General features: G+C 42.8%; 1 protein-coding gene and 1 long non-coding RNA gene across 3 annotated transcripts in view; both read left to right on the forward strand.

Moving 5' to 3' along the window:
- The window catches only part of KCTD16 (potassium channel tetramerization domain containing 16), a 152,122-nt gene that overhangs the window by 118,181 nt on the left and 12,425 nt on the right, over positions 1-21,516 (forward strand). The gene's annotated exons all lie outside the window — the stretch shown is intronic.
- On the forward strand, positions 1,377-12,682 carry LOC115476456. Its single transcript, XR_003943179.1, has 4 exons — positions 1,377-1,454; positions 3,976-3,978; positions 6,054-6,058; positions 12,671-12,682. It is a non-coding gene; the product is annotated as an uncharacterized LOC115476456 (long non-coding RNA).

Here is a 21,516-nt window from a genome sequence, read left to right on the forward strand (position 1 = left end):
GAGCCGTTTCGGTAGCTTTCCTCTTTACCACTTGTTTTCTATCCATTACCTTTCTGGAGACATATCCACCAGAGATGGACTTAGCAGGCCAGATGTGAGGACTCATTAGCATCATTGAATTTCAAACGATAAGATAGCAATGACAATTTCACTATATATTTCGTTAAACCAGAGGTTCTAAACCCAGTCCTTGGGATGCGTCCAGACAGTCAGGATACTCACAATGAATATGCATGGTAGGAGCAGAGGGCATGAATTGAGGCTGAAAGGGGGCCGACTCAGGAATAATGTCAGGAAGTATTTTTTGTTTGAGAGGGTGGTAGATACCTGGAATGCCCTCCTGCGGGAGGTGGTAGACATGAAAATGGTAACGGAATTCAATAATACATGGAGCAAACACAAAGAAATTCAGTTTAGAAGGATTGGATCCAAAGAAGCTTAGTGGAGATTAAGTAGGAAAGCTGGTGCTGAGTAGACTTCTATGGTCTGTGCCCTGATTGAGGCTGAATAGATTTGGATGGGCTGAACTGTTCAGGAGCTTTGACAACAACTTCAGAAATTTTAGAACAAAGCCAGTGCCTGGTAGACTTGTACAATCTATGCCCTAAAAATGACAAGGATAAATCAAAATCAAGTATACGTATGATGTATTACTTCATACCACATGCAATGAGTTTATCTTATTCGGCAGACTGGATGGATCATACAGGTCTTTATCTGCCATCATGTACCACATTACTATGTACGTTACTATGAGATAGGTTTGAATAGAATGGAGGTAGTGGGTGCAGATTTCTTTCATACATATTCATTATGGATGTCCTAGATACCTGACTGGCTAGGTGCATACCGGGGCTTGGGTTGAGAATCCCTGGTTTAAACTGAATGCTTAAGTTTACAGTATCTTTACAGAACCACTGAATATTGTAGGGTGACTGTTTCTAGGATTTAGAAGCTTTTGAAAACTGACAAGAGCTGAATGCCTAAATTCAGTAGGCACCTAAGTTTAGGAAATCCAAAAAGTGGATGATTGCAGAAGCGAATTTAAGGTGGTGGGGGTGGGGGAGAACAGGCACCTGACACTGATTGTCAGCACAAGGCACCTAGGTTTTCCAAACTGGACCCTAAACTAATCAATGGCTAGGGTGCAAAATAGTTAGGGGTCCTTTTACTAAACTGCGGTAAAAAGTGGCAGTGTAGACGCGGGCTATGGGCGCACGCAGAATTATTTTTCAGCGCGCCTGTAAAAAAGGCCTCTTCCCCCCCCCCCCCCCCGAAAATGGATGTGCGGCAAAATCAAAATTGCCGCACATCCATTTTGGGTCTCAGACCTTACCACCAGCCATAGATCTAGTGGTAAAGAATTTGTGCGGTAATGACCTACGCATGTCAGGTGCCACTTGGCGAGCATCTGCTACGCGCGCCAGAAAATAAAAAATATTTTGCGGACATGTGTCAAAAATTAAATTACCGCAAGAGTCATGCGGTAGTTGAGTGGTAAGTCCATTTTGGCGCACATTAGGAGCACGTAGACGGCTTAGTACAAAGGGCCCTCAGTTTTTGACTAGATCTCTGCATTCAGGTCTCTCTGAGCAGGTGAGAGGGCAATGTGTAGTCTCTATAGACCGCCCTCATACCTTGATAAGGGAGATGAAAGTGCTAATAGGAGGGGCACACAGGAGAAAGATTCTCATTTCATTTATGTTGTTTGGTATTAATGTTTTTGTTTTGCTTTTTATTTCAATTGTTCCATTAAGTGAATCGTGTATGCCACTAAGTAATGACGTGCACTGTTTAATGTGCAGTAAACCAATGGTTCTCAAATATGTCCCGGGGAACTGCCAGCCAGTTGGGTTATCAGGGCATCCACAAATATAAGGGGAGCACTAGTGAGCCTCCTGTTGCTCAGGCAGATTTGGGGGTTACATATCTAGTTTTTTGGGGGTTGCATATCTAGTTTTTAGGTATGTTTCGCTTCAGATGATACTGCCTGTTGTTGAGAGTCAGTCCATCTGTCTGTTTGTCCATCCATCCAGCCATCCATACATATAGCTTTAGCGGTTTTTGATTGATAGATCAACAGGCAATGAGTTTCATAAAGAAGGACCCATTAGTTGAAATGTAGAAGATCTCAGGCCAAGTAAACTAACAGCACAAAAATTCGGAATTTCTAAGAGCAATTTATCAGCAGATCTCAGGGTTTGTATTTAGAAATGGGTATTATGTGTGTAAATGTAGGGGTGGCCCAAGGCAAGATTGATGTAGGGTTGAGATGCCACCCCCCAAAGCCACAGTATGGCATCTTCCCTCTTCCTTCCTCCACCCCCTTCCCAAGTTTACCTTCTTTTTCCATTTTTCTAAAGGTGGCGGCAGCAACGATTCCTATTCGCTGCCCTGCCGCTGGCACCAGCCTCTTCTCTACTGCAGCCTGCCTCTGAGGAAACAGGAAGTTACATTAGAGAGGCGGACCACAGTAAAAAGAAGAGGCCAGTGCCGGCGGCAAGGCAGCATATAGCAATCGCAGTCGCTGCCGCCTTTTGAAAAACGTGAAAAGAAGGTAAACCCAGGAAAGAGGGGGGGGGGGGGAGATGCTGCTCCAGGAAGAGTGCTGCCTGAGGCCCCTGCCTCAGGTGACCTAATGGTAGGGCCGCCACCGTGTAAATGACTTCAGAGAATACCATCTAGTGGAAAAGTACAGTAGGGATCATTCTCCGATGGCATGTGCTGTGCCTTTGGGCATTCACATGAATGGAATTTGAGCAGAGCACACATATATGCTTGTAAATGATAGAATCCTGTGAATCCTGGCACAGGGTCGGTGGAAGTGGTCACACCATTTGTGCTATGGAAAAGTAACAGCTACTTTTCATTATAGAATAGACTTAAAATATGTGCCTTAACTAACACCTGTAGTAGGTCCCTTGTTATAGAATTATCCCTTAATGGCCACAGGCAAGTGCATAACTCCATTTGAAAATCGACCTCTCTGTGACTGTGCTTCTGAACTCTATTTCCTTGTTGCAACTATATCTCCGTATCGATTTTAAAGTAATCATGTGAGTTTTAAGAAGCTGTGCTGTTCTTCCAGCTGCTTTCCCAGTAACAGCACATTCAAGTGTGTACAATAAAACCAACACAGGGAATCTGTGGGAAGTTTGTAACTCTAATACATTTCCAGGAATTCTTGTGTTAATCAAGACTAGCTCTTGCTATGTATTCTTATGTGGATTTATTTTTCTTACAAAGAGCTGTCAGAAAGAATATTCTCCTAGCGTTCTCTGAATTGTCATAATTATAGAAGGTGTTACCAGCACTAAACTCCGCTAATCTTTGAATTGGTTTCCAGCACACTGAAAGCTAATTGCATTTGCAATGAAATAGACTTATCAATTGATCAAAGTCTGTATATGCGCTCATGATCGTTGTCAGAGGCTGACAGCTTAAGCCCTAATTTTCATGCAACAGATGTAAGTGTTTATTGCAGAGGTTAAGTAACTTAAACTATGAACGTATAATTCAGGCCTTTCTATCCTCATACGTAGACTGAACTGTTTTGACAGCAGTGTAAGAGAAATTTCTTCCATTTCTCTTGAAACAGGAGTACTAAAATTGTTTACTAATTCAGGGCCCCTTTTTTCAATGCTGCTGTAAAAGGGGCCCTGAGGAATCTGCTCACTGAGGCTTCCTGTTACCGCAGCTGGTAAAAGGCTTTCTTTTTTAAAAAGGGGAAATGGCCCTGTGGTAAGTGAACCATTTGCCACGTGGCCATTTCCCGGCGGAGCCCTTACCACCACCCATTTAGAAGATGGTAAGGGCCCTGGCGGTAACTGGGCAGCGAGCGGCATTGTGCGACTACCAATGGGTAAACCCTGGCACTAGAAAATAGAAATGCATTGCACAGGAGTTGGTATGCAGCAGAGACTGGGACTACTGCCAGGCTCCTGTGTTAGGCCCAATTTGCCATGTGCCAATAAGGTAGTAGCCCTACAGCCCTTTAATAAAAGGGCCCCTCAGGGAGGTAGTTACTAAGGTGCATTGAGGAAATAATGTATCATTTTTGCCCCTTAATGCATAGAAAATAGCAAATTGTGCATCATTTTACCATATGTACATTAGTTTAAGTTACCATGGTCTACGTATCAGTGAGATGCAAAGGCAGGCAACATACCTCATTATTATGTGAATCAAATAATACAGCTTGTGTTGAACTTCACAAGCTGCATTATACCTCGAACATAAGAATATAAGCGTTGCCATACTAGGACAGACCGAAGGTCCATCAAGCCCAGCATCCTGTCTCCAACAGTGGCCAATCCAGGTTACAAGTACCTGGCACGATCCCAAAGCAGTACACTACATTTTATGCTGCTTATCCTAGAAATAAGCAGTGGATTTTCCCCCTCTTAATAATGGCTTATGGACTTTTCTTTTAGGAAGTTAGCCAAACCTGTTTTAAACCCTGCTAAGCTAACTGCTTTTACCACATTCTCTGGCTAAGCGTATTCTATAACGCACTGTGCCTAAATTCTAATGCACACAGCCAAAAAGGGGTATGGTTTTGGGTGAGGAAATGGGCATTTTGTGGGCATTCCAAAATTTACAAGCACTGTTGTAGAATATGCCCCTGTGCGTGTAAATCTACATGCCAGCATTTACGGCATGTTTCCCTTGGTGTAAAAGGATGCTCGTAGTTTTAAGTGCTGTGATATCAACTAAGCGTATTCTGTATACTGCACCTAAATATAAGTGCCGCTTACAGAATATGCTTAGGTGGAAATTTATTCCGCACGGAATTTTCAGGCACCATATATAGAATCTGGTTGTAAGCATGTTCCATTGTGGCACCTACATCTTGGCACCAAGTTATAGAATTGTGCTGAAAATTAAAGTGCGCATCCCTAGTCTGAGATGACCTTTAATTGGGCCGACAGAAAGTTAGTTAAAGGAAGTCATTACAGATGAGATACCGAGTTCACAAATCTTCTTTCTTCAGATTCAGACGACCCTGCAGACCATTGATCTTGCTAAGCTGCTTCAAAGCCAGATTTTCTCTGTAGGAAGGAAGAAAAACCACAAAGTAATGAAAGGAGCAAATTATCAGTTCAAAATGATAAAATTACTGTTTCTGTGATGCTGACATTTCGGAACCTCTTTATCCGACTCACAGAAGTTATTATTATTTATAGATCACATTTCTTGTTGCTACTGTGTGATTAAAAAAAAAGTACATTCCTCATTTTCAGTATTGCATTCAGCTGTATTCCCCGGGAGGGGTCCACATCTTTATCTGCCACTGCAGAAATGGGTGTCCCTCTCCCTCGAGGAGAATGTAGTAACTTGCAAAATTAGCTTAATAGTTTTTAAATTCAGGATTTTGTAGTATTTTCCTGAGTAGTAATTTGGTACCTGTAGCTTTATTCTGATTTGCCCCCTGAATTCAGTACTGCTTATTAATGTACTCAACCATTTTCCTATGTTATAACCTTATGATTAGTATTTAGCATGGAAAACAAGTATTTAAAAACACATAGAATAAAAACCAAAAAAGAGGTAGAAAACCCAGCGTGCTCTTCAATTATTGCTTTAACATTCAGGCAGTATTGAATGGTAGGTGTGTTATAAAAACATTATGATAAACCTGAAATCACATGGCTGAAATATGGGTTTTTTTGTGTAGCAGACTGGGGGAAATTGCTGGGAGCCCTGGGTGTAGCATTCAGACTCTGTGATGAAAACTGTGTATCCATTAAACCAGCAAATAAAGCCCCGACCCATGGATTTCTACTTCCTGTTTTAGGTTTCTTCCCTTTTAAAAAAAATCAGATGCCAACTTTTTTTTAATGCTCTCCTTTGGCTGTATAGGGCTTAGTTCACAATGGATTTTAAAGCATTTATCCAGATAAATAGTGCTTCACCAGGGTAACTTTACATCAAACATATAAATGGCAAGTGACCAACTCACCTGCAAATGCGCAGTAGTGACTTCCCTCTCTGTCCCGCCCTCGTGTTAAGACATGATGATGTCAGAGGGCTGAACAGAGAGGGAAACGGAGTCGGAGTCACTGTCGGATGCTGCCACCTGGAAATGAACATCGCGCACAACAACCTCCACCCTCCCCCCCATCCAAGCTGCCGCTCCCACCCTCCTCCATATCGGGCCCCCTGCACTGACCTGACAACGCCTCTCACCTCTGTGTGGAAGCACTGCAGGCAGCAGCAGAGTGATCTGCTGCTGCCTGCAGCGCTTTCACACGGAGGTGAGAGGTGCTGTCAGGTCAGTGCGGGGGGCCCGGCACAGAGGGGGGAGGGACCGGCGGCGAGGAGGGTACCTGGAAATCTTGCCCATTTTAATTGGCTTAACGGCTAGTTTTTCTATAAATTGCCCTCGGTTTAGCAAAAAGCAGGATTGAGGATCAATAGCATGCAAACATTTTACCCAGATTAAGGGAAGAAGTTACTGACAGCATATTTTCTTTTTTGTTTGCTTGGGGGGGGGGGGGGGATCAGGGAATATGCTCCCAAATCCTATAAGGGGCCCATTTACCAAGCTGCAGTAAAAAGGGCCCCTTCGGTAGCAGCAACGGCTATTTTTCCCGTGTGATAAGGCCCTTTTTACCACAGCGCGTAAAAAACCTACAAAAATACATGGCCATGCAGTAAGATTGCTCTTACTTTGTGGTCATGCGGAGGGGAGCACTTACTGCCACCCATTTAGGTGGCAGTAAGAGCTCCGGCACTAACCCGGTGGTAATTGGGTATTGTGTGGTTCTTCCTGATTAACACCGGATAAACACCGTGCAAAAAAATTGAGTCCTATTTTTTCCAGCATGGGAAATGACACACGCTGAGGCTGGAACTACCACTGGCATCCATGTTGGGCAATGGTAGCTTCAAACTGGTATGTGGTAAGCCCGCCACTTTGTAAAAGGGTCCATGAAAGTCACTAAAATTGTGTGTTCAAATTTGGGCACGTATCCAATATGCATGCGCAATTTAATTGAATAATGAGCTAACTAGCACCAATAATTGGCTTGTTAACCAATTATTGCTACTAATTAGATGTAATTGAAATATATGCACATAAATGTAGGCACAGGATCTGCACCTAAATTTTACGCATGAGTACAAAAAGGGGATGTGGAAGTGGGAGGGTCAATTCCCTTACCCTTAATTGTTCTGTCTGTCTGCCTGTCTTATCTAGATTGTAAGCTCTTTGAGCAGGGACTGTCTTTTTGTGTATGGTGTACAGCGCTGCATATGCCTTGTAGCGCTATAGAAATGATAAGTAGTAGTAGTAGTATATGTGCCTAATTTAGGTGTGTACATTTGTACCACATTTCAGTTGGTGCAAATGGCCATGGCTAAAGTTAGGCACGATTCCGGTCTATAAGCACTATTCTATAAACCACACCTAACTTTAAATGGGGTTTATAGAACAGCACTTTTTTTCTGTGATGATTTTTTTGGCGCCATGTATAGAATTCAACCCTATAGCGCACATGGGGTCAATTCCATAAAGAGTACTGAAACTTAGATGCCTAAAATTTGGGCGCCCAGCTAGTAATTCTATAATGGCACATTTGCACACCGGATCTGTTGTAGAATTCTCGTGTAAGCACACAGTAATGCATCTCACTTAAGCCAGGCCTATGGCTGGTGTAAAGGGTCACGCCTAAATTGCATGCATAAATGCAAATCCTATATAATAAAACTCACCTTCAACGTTCTAATGCTTGGGACCGTGGCTCCCTCAGCAGGTGGTCTACTAGGCAGCATCGAACTCAATGACGTCAACAAACACAGCTGAACGCAGGAACTGGCTGCTGGCACGTGCAAAAAAAAAGAAAAAAAAAAGCACCAGACCCACAGTAACAAAAAAAAAAAAAAAACCCAGAAGGGTGAAGAGAGAGCCTCCGGGCAACTCAGCAGGGGCCCTCGACCACACTGCAAGCTGCAGGAAGCTGAATCGCCCTCCAGTCCTGCACTAACCAAAAAAAAACAAAAAAAAGTGAACACACAGGCTCCGGGCACCTCAGCAAGCAGCAGGAAGCTGAACAGCCCTCTGGACCCGCACTAACAAAACAAAAACAAAGGTGAAGAGACAGCCTCCAGCGTATCAGCAGGGGTCGACTATAATGCAAGCTGCTTGAAGCCTAGCAGACGGACCAACTTTCCTAACAGCAGGTACACTTATGGGAGAGAAAGGGCAGGAAAAAAAAAAAAAGCACAATCACGAGATAAAAAAAAAAAAAAGAAAAGGAACTGAAAAACCAGGGGGGGGGGGGGGGGGGGGAACTACCCTGTACCTCAGACAGAAGGAAGGGGTCATACACACACACACAACACACAGTCTTTCACTCTTTGTGTGATACACACTCTCAAACACACACACTCTCTGTCTGACACACACACATGTTCTCTCTCACATGCAGGGGGGGGGGGGGAGGAAAAGAGAGGGGCCTGGAACTTCAAGGGGAGACAGACAAAAACACATGGAGAGGGGGGAGAGAACAGAATGAGAGGGAAAGGGGAGAGGACAAATGTTACACATGGATGGATGGAGGGCATGGACAAAAGAGCACAATCGCAGGATTAAAACAAGGAAAAGTTACTGAAAATACAAACACATGGGGGGGGGGAGGGGACGACCCTGCAACACGGACAGAAGGAAGGGGTCATGCACACACACAAATACACACACACAGAGACAGACACACTCTCACACACACACACACTCAGACTCACTGCTCGCCCCTGTGGTCCCAGAACTTCAAACACAAAAGGTGGGGGTAACTGCACATCTGACAGAATGAGGGGGTCATGCACACGCGCAGACACATACTCTGGCACACTGTAGCTCTGTGTCACACACACACACACACACTCTTTTCCACTCTCTGTGTCTCACTGTGACACACACTCAAACACACACACTTTACTAACAACTCTACAGATACCAAAAAAAAAAAAAAAACATTGCTAGCGCCCGTTTCCTTACAAACAGAAACGGGCCTTTTTTACTAGTATTCTATAAAGTTCATGCAATAGGGAGAACACTCATGATCCGCCCATGTCCCTCCCATGGGAACACACCCTTTAATTACACGCAAGAGCACTGTTGTGCTTGTTCTTAGTGAGACCAATGGGAAATATCATTCCACAACATGTTTCCAAATTGATATTGTACTCAATTCACCATCCAGAGATCCCTACTGAGAATCCTAACTCGTGTTCAGTCTTATACCGTATTAGCAGCATTTTTGTGAAACAGGCCCTGTAGAGACCGTGTGATCGCTGCTAATACAGTAGAAGACTGAACACGAGTTGGGATTCTCAGTAGGGATCTCTGGATGGTGAACTGAGTACAATATCAATTTGGAAACATGAGGATGAATGAGATGAGAGGGTGGAAGAGATATGTAAGAGTAAGTAAATGGATGAATGCATGAAAATCATAAGAAACCATAAAAGTTGGAAAGAATTTTTATAAATTTGCAGTTGATATAAATAAAAAAAAGTAAAAACTTATAAACAAGTAGTTACTTAAGTGTTATTTTATTCATATATTGTAACTAGTGAGAAACAGTGGGAGCTCATTATAAGGATTAATACATATTTATTAGGAATATCCTGAAAACCTGACTGGCTAGGGGTCCCTCCAAGACAGGTTTGACAACTACTGGGGTAAACAGTCCTAAGGGCACCAGATACAGGACCTCTTTCCAATCAAGCTGGAAGTACAAAGGAGCAGCAAGAATTTGTCAGGTCAAAATGTAAAAAAGATAAGAAATCCAACAAACCTACTTTGTTATTGGAGCAACAGTGGATTGTGAATAGCTTTTGAGAGCTCTGTGTCCTTCATGGTACCAATGCAGAATCCACTCACAGGAATTCTCTGCCTGCTGCAGTAGTTAGCACCTTGTTTCTTTTCTCATTAAAATATATCCCAGGTTGGACTGCACCAACAACCCCTCCCTCCCCCTTTTTCTAATCTCCAGTGGACTGTAGCTATTCTCCAAGACAGCCAGAAATTAAGTTTGAACGTCACTAATTAGTAGAACGATTAGCTGAGAATATGATTATGAAAGGAGCAGACTGGCACAGCTGTACTTGTCATGGCTAATTATACCAAACCTTACACCATTTCCTTTTTTTTCCTCTGGTATTTTGAAGGTGGTTGATTAAAAAAAATCATTATTCTCTTGACTAAATGTGAAAGGGCAAATAAATTCCTGTTTTTGTTTTTTTTTTCTATGGGATATCAGTGGCGCATTCAGAGACAGCCCAATGGTATATGAAGTCCTAGGTGAACCTTCAACTTCCCCCCCCCCCTCCCATACTATCCTCCCTCCTCATAGCTCAGCATCTCCTACCCCATCCAGCATCTCTCTTTCACTTCCTTACCTGCCCCCATCCTGTGTCCAGCATCTCCCCTTGTCTTCCCTAGCTCTCCACAAGGTGCCCTACATCACCTCTCCCCTTCCCCTCTGTATATCGCCCAAAGATAGGCAACATTTCTTTATCCTTCCAATACTTGTCCCCCCCTATCCCCACACACACAGCTTCTCCCCTTTCCATCCGTACCTGCTCTCACACAGGTGACCAGAATCTTGCCTTCCCTTTACCCCCTAGTTTCCAGCCTCTCATCTCTCTTTTCCTCCTCCCCCTCCCCTCATTCTAGTATCTCTCCATTCTTTTTTTCTCCATTTGAAGTCTGCCACTGCCTCTTCAATACCTCATCTGGAGCACAAGGCAGCAGCTAAAGGAAGCTCAGCTTGTGAGTAGGTAACATATGCATAGTAACATAGTAAATGACAGCAGATAAAGACCTGAATGGTCCATCCAGTCTGCCCAACAAGATAAACTCTACTCTTCTGTTTTCTGCATTGTACTGTGGGATGCGCTCAGGCGTCCTGTAGTAACTGCCAAATTAGCATGTGCTAATCAGGGCACTAATAATAGTTTTATTTATTTTTTCACAGGGGGCGGAGAATGAGCATTCCTGCCTTAAACAGTTAGCACAGGATTACCACGCGAGTGTCAGTAATGGTTTTAATTTTTTTTTTAATGGCCACAACACAAATGGCAATGATATTGCATGGCTATTAATACCAAAAAATACAAAATCAACCATTTTAGGGCTGCAGTATAAAAGGCCTTACCACGTAGGAAAGAACCATGTAAAAGGTGCACTAAGGCCAGTCTTTGCCACAGCTTAGTAACATGACCCTAAAATTACCCTCTTACTGCACAGTGAGTGCAAAATTTTATTGCACTTTAGTAAAAGGACCCTCTAGTGTAGATAAATCTTAGTTATCATTTTAACCATAACAGACAAAAACAGGGCTCTGTTTTTGAAAGAGTGATGCAGCTGGAATTGTCCTTTTAACCACATTAATCTAACCAGTTAAAAATCCCTTTCCGCTCTGCTGTGTCTAATACCTGCACAAAAATTGCTGACATTTAGTCAAGCACAAAGGAGGGCAGGAGAGGGTGTATATGGGGCAGGCCTTTCAAATTTAGACAGTGCAATGTTCAGCAATGAGGGCTAGATTCTATATATGGTGCCTGAAAAATCCGTGTGGAATAAATTTCCATCTAAGCGCATTCTAGAAGTGGAGTGTAGATTTAGGCGTGGTCTATAGAATACACTTAGTTGATATCCCAGTGCCTAGAACTAAGCGCATCCATTTACACCAAGGGAAATGTGGTGTAAATACTGGCACATAGATTTAGGCGCAGAGGGCTAGGTTCTATATATGGCGCTAAAAATCCACGTTGATTTAAGCGTATTCAATAAGATTTAGGCACAGTCTATAGAATACACCTAGTCGATACTGTAGTACCTAAACCTACGCCATTTATGCCAATAAAAACCTGTTGAAAATCCATGCACGTAGATTTAGACACACTGACCCGTATCCAGTAATTACGTGCAGAAATTTTGACACACCCACAAAATGCCCATAAACATGCCCACCAATATGCCCAGTTTAAACTACTCACATTTATTTTGAACTGTGCACTTTACAATATAAGCACAGTTCTTTATAGAATACGCTTAGCGATTTCCATACATAAATTCTGATTAGTGCTCATTATTGATTGTTAAGTGCTGTTAAAAATGCTGATTGACTCATTACACCAATTAAATTATGCACATATATCCTTCCAATACTTGCCCCCTCCCCCCCCCCCCCCCATATATATATATATATATATATAGAATCTGGCCCAGAAGGGCATATTCTGTAACGGTGCATGTAAATTTTAGAACACCCACAAAACACCCATTTCCCTGCCCATAACCACGCCCCTTTCTGGCACCGTGCATTAGAAGTTAGGTGTTGTGCGTTACAGAATATGCTTAGTGAGTTGTGCGAGTAAATTTTAATTATTGCCAATTAGTGCTCATTATTGCTTGTTAAGTGCTGTTAAAAACCACTGATTAGCTTGTTAAGTCAATTAAGTTATGCACGTTGTTATAGAATGTGCATTGAACACTAGGGGTACTATATAGGATCCGGGGGTAAATAGCTATCTTAGGCCCCCTTTTACTAAGGCACACTCACGTTTTTAACACACGCTAAAATTGTAGGCACGCTAAATGTTAGAGATTCCCATAGGAATGTACTGGCGTTTTTAACGTTTAGCGTGCCTACAATTTTAGCGCGCGCTAAAAACGTGATGCCACACAAATCAATTCCCTAGATCTGACGGTAATGGTTAGCAGTGGCTGACTATTTGGACAAAGTTAACGGTATAAAATTAGCAAGCTGATTCTGCTGTTCAGCTGCTGTATTAGGGGCACCCATTGAAAATGTTTCACATAAGATGGAAACCCCAAATAAAAAATGACGATGTACAAGAATAAAATCACGGAAATAGTTATAAAAACACAGTCTTTGAATTTAATGAGGGAGGAAACAGGGGGGTGAGATGAGGAGCAAATGATCGTGGGCTGTTTGAAAATTTGTCTCATACGTATTATCTATAGTAAACCAGTAACAAATAATTATGATTAGCTATGCATGGCTTAATTATTCATTTCTGTTGTAAGAGGATGTAGGGAAATGAGCAGGAAAGAATGTCAGATGAGATTTAATATAGATAAAACTATAGCACCGCTTTAAACCATGACAGCATATAATTTATATACTGGATGGACTAAAGCTTGTCAAATGAAATCAAGGAGAAATTACATGTCAGAAACTGAGGGGACTTTTTTACTAAATTGTAATCCATGGGAGACGTATGTGTTAGGCGGGGAGAGTCTGATAGGAACCGACGGGGAGAGGGATCTTGGGGATCTTGGGGTGATAGTATCTGAGGATCTGAAGGCGACGAAACAGTGTGACAAGGCGGTGGCCGTAAGTAAAAGGTTGCTAGGCTCTATAGAGAGGGGAGTGACCAGCAGAAGAAAAGAGGTTTTAATGCCCCTGTATAAGTCGTTGGTTAGGCCCCACCTGGAGTACTGTGTTCAGTTCTGGAGGCCGTATCTTGCTAAGGCTGTAAAAAGAATTGAAGCGGTGCAAAGAAAAGCTACGAGAATGGTACGGGATTTGCGTTACAAGACGTATGAGGAGAGATTTGCTGACCTGAACATGTATACCCTGGAGGAAAGGAGAAACAGGGGTGATATGATACAGACGTTCAAATATCTGAAAGGTATTAATCCGCAAACGAATCTTTTCCGGAGATGGGAAGGCGATAGAACAAGAGGGCATGACACGAGATTGAAGGGGGGCAGACTCAAGAAAAATGTCAGGAAGTATTTTTTCACAGAGAGAGTGGTGGATGCTTGGAATGCTCTCCTGCGGGAGGTGGTGGAAAGGAAAAACGGTAATGGAATTCAAACATGCGTGGGATAAACATAAAGGAATCCTGTTCCGAGGGAATGGATCCTCAGAAGCTTAGCTGAGATTAGGTGGCAGAGCCGATGGTGGGAGGCGGGGCTGGTGGTTGGGAGGCGGGGATATTGCTGGGCAGACTTAAAAGGTCTGTCCCAGAGCCAGTGGTTGGGAGGTGGGGATAGTGCTGGGCAGACTTATATGGTTTGTGCCGGGGCTGGTGGTTTGGAGGCATGGAAAATGCTGGGCAGACTTATACGGTCTGTGCCAGAGCTGGTGGTGGGAGTTGGGGCTGGTGGTTGGGAGGCGGGGATAGTGCTGGGCAGACTTGTACGGTCTGTGCCCTGAAGAGGACAGGTGCAAATCAAGGTAGGGTATACACAAAAAGTAGCACATATGAGTTTATCTTGGTGGGCAGACTGGATGGACCGTGCAGGTCTTTTTCTGCTGTCATCTGCTATGTTACTATGCTATGCTATGCTATGTAATAGGGCTTTGCACTTATCCCATGTTAACAGCAAAAATTAATGCAAGGTAAGTACCAACCCTGTGCAATGAAAGCAGGGGACTGAGGGGCCTTTTCACAGAGTGGCGGTAAGCCCAACGCGGGCTTACCGCTCGCTCTTCCGGGACTATCGCTGGCCCACCTTGAGTGTGCGCCATTTCTGGGGGGGGAAATAAAACCCCTGGAAATGGCTTGCGTGGTGCTAAACCAGCGGTAATCGGGCATCACCGTGCACTGCCTGGTTACCGCTGGGTTAGCGCCAGAGTGCCTATCATCACTTCAATTGATGGCAGTAAGGGCTCCCCACCGCATGGCCACTGCGCTCCTCTAGGACACGGAGGTTGCAGTATGTGTGATTCTTCAAGTATAAGTTTTGGCGGACCACACCCTGAGGCAGCATCGGCAAAACATGCTGCATGTTGGTGGGGGTGTCCATGCTCTGCAAAATGTGAAAATAAATATGAAGAACTTTTACCTTGAAGCATTTTAAAGTATTTTCTACAGAAGTGAGACGTGTGAAAAAAGTTCAGAATATGGATTGAAACTTGTGAATTTGGTTGAAATAAATATTTAAAGACTTCATGAACAATTTTTGTGCTGTTTGGAACTGAGCTTGAAAAAGAATAAGACTTTAGATACAGCTGGGAATTTGTTTGAGAGTTAAGTATCTCCTGTAGTGGCAGGCATCAACAAGGGCCCTTGAGTAGAACAAAGACATCTATCAGGAAGGTGCCAGTTCAACGCTTCTTCGTTACCCTGCTTCGGGAAGTGCTTTGGTTTCCCATCAGACACAGAATCATGTACAAAACTATGCTTTTGGTACATATAATCAAAATGTCAGGTGAACCTCAATATCTCTCTCGTCACCTGACTCCATATGTTCCAACACGTACAGTGCGATTCCTATTCACTGTCCCATCTTTTCGAGAAATTTTTCATGAACATACACTTTGTGCTATTTTTCAGTTCAAGCCCCAAAACACTGGAATCAGCATTCGCAAACACTGAGAGATCAAGAGAATCTTCAGGTGTTTAAAACAGAATTTAAAACATTCCTTTTTCGTGATGCTTATGTTTCGAGCAGCCGTTTATATGCCAACTCCTCACTTTAACTGTGAGTCTGAAATGTAGCGCACCCTACCTTTGTACCGCCCCCCACTGTCCTATCGATATTGTAGTTCTACTTTTACATTTACTCCATTCTTATCTCTCTATTTTTTAGTATGTTAGCCGCCAAGATGTATTTGGCGATGGGCGGAGTAGAAAACCCATAATAAACTTGAAACACTGTAAATCTGGACCCTAGAAGGCAGTGCCAACAATTTGAGATGAATACTCTCCTTGATGGGCAGCTTGTCCTTTCAAGTGACCATCTGGGCACCAATATTTTGTAACCTTTGGAACGTGTTCTACATCTTTCCTGCTAGAGGACGTTACAGTAACTTAAGGAACTGATGACCAAAACAATGGACCATCTTATTTGTATCTTATTTGTTCTACTCTGTTCTTACTTGATATTTTGTTTATGGTATTGTAAACCTTGCCAGTTGTTTTATTTATTTATTGTTCAGGATAATGTGGGTTATAAACATCAAAATAAATAAATAAAATTGTATGAATCGATGAAAGTTCCACAAGGGAATCATCTGCTTAACTGTTAATAAGGCAGATAACGCATAGCGGTTAACACCTCAATGGTTTTAGCTAACTACTTGACATTATTTGTATTGCAGTTAGGCGGTGAGGGTATTGTCTCTGGTTTAACCATATGGGAAGATGTTAATAAGTACATAAGTATTGCCATACTGGGAAAGACCAAAGGCCCATCAAGCCCAGCATCCTGTTTCCAACAGTGGCCAATCCAGGTCACAAATACCTGGCAAGATCCCAAAAAAGTACAAAACATTTTATACTGCTTATCCCAGAAATAGTGGATTTTCCCCAAGTCCATTTAATAATGGTCCATGGGCTTTTCCTTTAGGAAGCCGCCCAAACCTTTTTAAAACTCTGCTAAGCTAACTGCCTTTACCACATTCTCTGGCAACGAATTCCAGAAACACCTGCTAGAAACACCTCCAACCACTAACCTGGTGTTTTCATGGTTCAGCACAGAAATTTTGGTATTACAATATGGTAACTGCAGCATTTCAATGCAAGTTGGGTTACTGGAGGCTAAGGTTGTTACGTGTGCTCAAATCTGATGAGGTTCTAATTGATAAATGTTGAGTCAGTAATTTGTTCCTATTGATAGAGTGGCTTGCCCAGAGCGACACAAAGTCAGTGAGAGAGAAGGGATTAGAAATCGAGTCTGTGTGCTCACACTGCTAGATAAAATATCCACCCAGGCGACAGCGGCAGATGGAAAATTCATTTTGTAGCTCTTAAAGATTGGAAGAGTTTCTGTTCAGGCCCTTAACCACGTTACTTATTAACAAATAAGGGATCCCAGGCAAGGGTTCATGTGACTCCATTTTATCAAGCATCAATCTACTGCCTTTTCCAAAGCTAGAATATTAAAACTTGCAATTGAACCATTATTGACTCTTTTTGTTTCACACGCCACAAAGTGTTCTAGCAGGTTTATAAATTAAATTTGGCCACACATCTCACAGACTGCAGGGATCCTTCATCATTGACAATGGAGGAGTGGAAGTTATCTTTCCTAGTTGTTCTGTAAATGGTGTGCTCGGTGTTCACAGCTATCAGCGGGATGGATAATGAGAAGACCAGAGTGATAGGTTGCAGCAATGCAGGTTGGAGAAAATGCATAAGCACGCTCCAAGTCTACAAAGTTACATTTGGCCTGACTGTATTCCAGGGCTTTTTTTGAGGGGGTACTTGGGGGTACTGAGTACCGGCACCTTTTCCATTGTCTGTTAAATTTGACCCATGGTCAGCAAGTTTTAATGAAAGAGCTCAGGCTCTACACACCAATTCTGCCTGGCCATAGATTCAGTGACTGGTTGCAGGGGGCCTGGCTATTGTGGGGGTGGGTCCCTCAGTGATCACCCCACCCCTGAAGGATGGCCTGGCATTTGAGTACCAGCACATTTTTTGCTAGAAAAAATACATTGCTGTATTCAGAACAAACTTATGCAAAAAAAAAAAAAAAAGAATCCCACAGCCAGTGCAATGGGTAATGCCACTTTTCTGTTCTAAAGGGGAACCACATACTTCCACGGAGTTACTGTTATTTTATGGCAGCTGCTGTCTGTTCAGTAGTCCAAGGTTCCATTGTTTCTTTGTATTAGCAATGAAAAATTAAAACAGTCTAAACGTGATTAGGTTACCCCACTTGGAGACTAAATATTTCACCTGTTACCTCTGGGCTTCAGGAAGAAAAGTGGCTGAAATAATACAGGCCAGGTAACTGGTCTCTGTTTAGCTGCCTGCTTTGTGCTTTTATGGTAGAACTTAAAAGCCCATTTAGAAAACCACTATCCCCTGGATTCTATATAGCGCACCTAGAGATCCATGGCGAAATCCAAGCGTATTTTATAACATGTGTAACTTAATTGGCTTAACAAGCTAATCATCCTTGATAATAGTTCTTAACAAGCAATAATGAATACTAATTGGCAATAAGTAGAATTTATGCGCACAACTCGCTAAGCGCATTCTGTAATGCAGTGCCCCTAACTTGTAATGTGTCAGGCAAAAAGGGGCATGGAATATGGCTCAGTCTGCCTAAATCTACATGCCGGAATTTATGCCATGTTTTCATTGGTATAACTGGAGGTGCATAGTTTTAAGTGTTCAGATGTCAACTACTACTACTACTTAACATTTCTAGAGCGCTACTAGGGTTACGCAGCGCTGTACAATTTAACAAAGAGAGACAGTCCCTGCTCAAAGAGCTTACAATCTAATAGACAAGTGAAGAGTGTTCTATATACTTTACCTAAATCTAGGCACTGCTTATAGAATACACTTAGCTTTGATTTCCATGCTGATTTTTTAGGTGCCATATATAGAATCTCCCCCTACAGGACTCATTTTGAAAGCACTTAGAGATACAAAATTCCATAGGTTACTATCCTGCTTATTTCGAAGGAGAAGGGCAGCCATCTTCTGACACAAATCGGGAGATGGCCAGCCTTCTCCTAAGGACGGCCAAATCAGTATAATCGAAAGCCGATTTTGGCCGGCTTCAACTGCTTTCCATCGCAGGGCCGGCCAAAGTTCAAGGGGGCATGTCGGCAGTGTACCGAAGGTGGGACGGGGACGTGGTTAAGAGATGGCCGGCCTCGGCCGATAATGGAAAAAAGAAGGCCGGCCCTGACGAGCATTTGGCCAACTTTACTTGGTGCCTTTTTGTTCATGACCAAGCCTTGAAAAGGTGCCTGAACTGACCAGATGACCACTGGAAAGAATCGAGGATGACCTCCCCTTACTCCCCTAGTGGTCACCAACCTCCTCCCACCCCAAAAAAAATTTAAAAACATTTTTTTGCCAGCCTCTATGCCAGCTCCATCACAGCACTATGCAGGTCCCTGGAGCAGTTTTTAGTGGGTACTGCAGTGCGCTTCAGGCAGGCGGACCCAGGCCCACCCCCCCCTACCTGTTACACTTGTGGTGGTAAGTGGTAGCCCTCCAAAACCCACCTGAAACCCACTGTACCCACATCTAAGTGCCCCCCGTTACCCTTTAAGGGCTATGGTAGTGTTGTACGGTTGTGGGTAGTGTGTTTTGGGGGGGATTTGGGAGGCTCAGCACACAAGGTAAGGGAGCTATGCACCTGGGATCAATTTGTGAAGTCCACTGCAGTGCCCCCTAGGGTGCCCGGTTGGTGTCCTGGCATGTGAGGGGGACCAGTGCACTACAAATGCTGGCTCCTCCCACGACCAAATGGCTTGGATTTGGCTGGTTTTGAGATGGCCACCATTAGTTTCCATTATCGGCGAAAACCAATGGCGGCCATCGCTAAGGGCGGCCCAAATGTTGAGATTTGGCCAGCCCCGGCCGTATTATCGAAATGAAAGATGGCTGGCCATCTTGTTTCGATAATACGGTCGGGTACGCTGCTTCACGGGGCCGTCATTAGAGATGGCTGCCCTTATAGATGGACGCCCTCGTTCGATTATGCCCCTCCATGGGGTTCTTTTACTAAGGCACATAGGTGCCTACTCACATACAATGCACGTCAAATTGGAACCACCGCCCGGCTACCTCATGCCCCAGGTAGTAATTCCATTTTTGACGCATGTCCCAAACACGCGGTAGAAATTTTCTACCATGTGGCGCTTACCCGGCGATGATTACTGCTCGGTTAACATGTGAGACCTTACCGCTAAGTCAATGGGTGGCAGTAAAGTGACATGCTGAAACTGGACACGCGCTGGTTTTAATTTTGCCTCACGTCCATTTTCGGCCACAAAAATAGGCCTTTTTTGCAGGTGCACTGAAAAATAGTAATGCTTCGCTATGGAGGTCAATAATGGAAACGCCCGAAGTGGGTTAGGATTTTCATGTGACCCGAGGAGGTCCTGGCGCAGCATCGACTCCGGATAATAAACCAACTGGGGGATTGGAGAATGAGCTCTTCCCCCCGAAGATATCTGGAGCGGTTTCTGTGGAGAAATTGGACTTGGTGAAGCCAATAATGTCATAAAGGACATACTATAGGAACTGCAGTAGAATGTGAATAACTGTCTTCTTCAGATGTTTAAAATTTTTCACTATGTGAGTTAAAAGAATCTATATTAATACTTATCTAACAAAGTGGAAGTCCAAGATATAAAAAGAGACTTTGATTACGGAAATGGCTTCTCTATGAAAATTAGATAATTTGGTAATGAAGAATAGTTATTTTTCTTATAAAAATTGGAATTTCTGGAGAACCAATTAAGGGAAAATAACTTGAGAATGATAAATTTACCTATAATATCCTATATATCTTGAAGAAATATTTCTCTGATACTTTGCTAATACCTTCTGATAGCCACCTTTTGGTGACTAAAATTATATTTCCTTTAAAATCTTCTTTCAGAGAAAAGAGATGTGTTTAACTGACATTTTGGAAAATTCAGAAGTTATAGATAGAGTTATATTATTAGTGACTTTCGTCTTTGATTTGAAATTGTATTTCCGATACATGGTTGATAGTTTTTTGGGTTCAAAGATGAATATATTTCCTGACACATCAAGGGAATCGCAGACTGGGAGGTGTGAAGTCTTGGCTTTTCAGCCAGGAATCATTGCCCCAGGTGGGACCTTCCTAGCACGATTCCCTTATAAGTGTTTTATTTTCCTTATTACTTATTTGTTTGAACCTAAGAAATTATAGAGTTTGTGGAAACAGATGAAGAATCCTCTGCAGCAACTTCCTTCAGTTACCACTGTACCGGCTGCAGTAACCGATTAACCTTCCTCCCTCAGAAAATGTGAAGTGTAAGATTAACCATTTTGAGTTTTTCTTATTTTCTTTAAGATTGTTTTCCTGATCTTGGATCTTCCAATTGTGGACAATTATGTAAATATATATTGTTGAGAGAAAATGTTTTCCTTTTTATATTAATTTCTGTATTTCTTTACATTTATGTGATAAATGTGAATGTAATTAAGTAAAATGATAAATAAAATAAATAAATAAATGAAAAATGGACCTGCGCATGTCCATAACACGTGCCTACACCCGTTCAGGCCATTTTTTGGCATGCCTTAGTAATAGGGCCCCTATGTAACTTTGTAAGTCTAAGCACTTTGAAAATACACCTCTGTGTGAAATATAGTAAAGACAATTCCACACACTGCCACGTAAAGTATATATCAGTAGTGTGCCTTGTACATAGATTAGTAGCACTTTGCACATGGTGGACATCGATAATTGGAAGTTATGTGATTAAGTGCTATTGTATTGGTAAACCGCGATTCGAAAGTGTCAAACCCCTTCGAGAAAAAATGTACTGGCTTCCAATCAAAGAACATATCACCTTCAAAATCTGCTCCTTGGTCCACAAAATTATCTACGGCCAAGTCCCAGGATACATGATAAACCTCATCGACCTACCAATCAGAAACATAACCAATACATCTCGAAAATACCTAAAACTCCACTACCCAAGCTGCAAAGGACTCAAATACAAAGCAACCTACGCACCCAGCTTCTCCTATATAAGTACACAACTATGGAACGCATTTCCAAAAGCGGTGAAAATGAGG

This window comes from Microcaecilia unicolor, chromosome 8, assembly GCF_901765095.1.
Source record: "Microcaecilia unicolor chromosome 8, aMicUni1.1, whole genome shotgun sequence".
Lineage (NCBI taxonomy): Eukaryota > Metazoa > Chordata > Amphibia > Gymnophiona > Siphonopidae > Microcaecilia > Microcaecilia unicolor.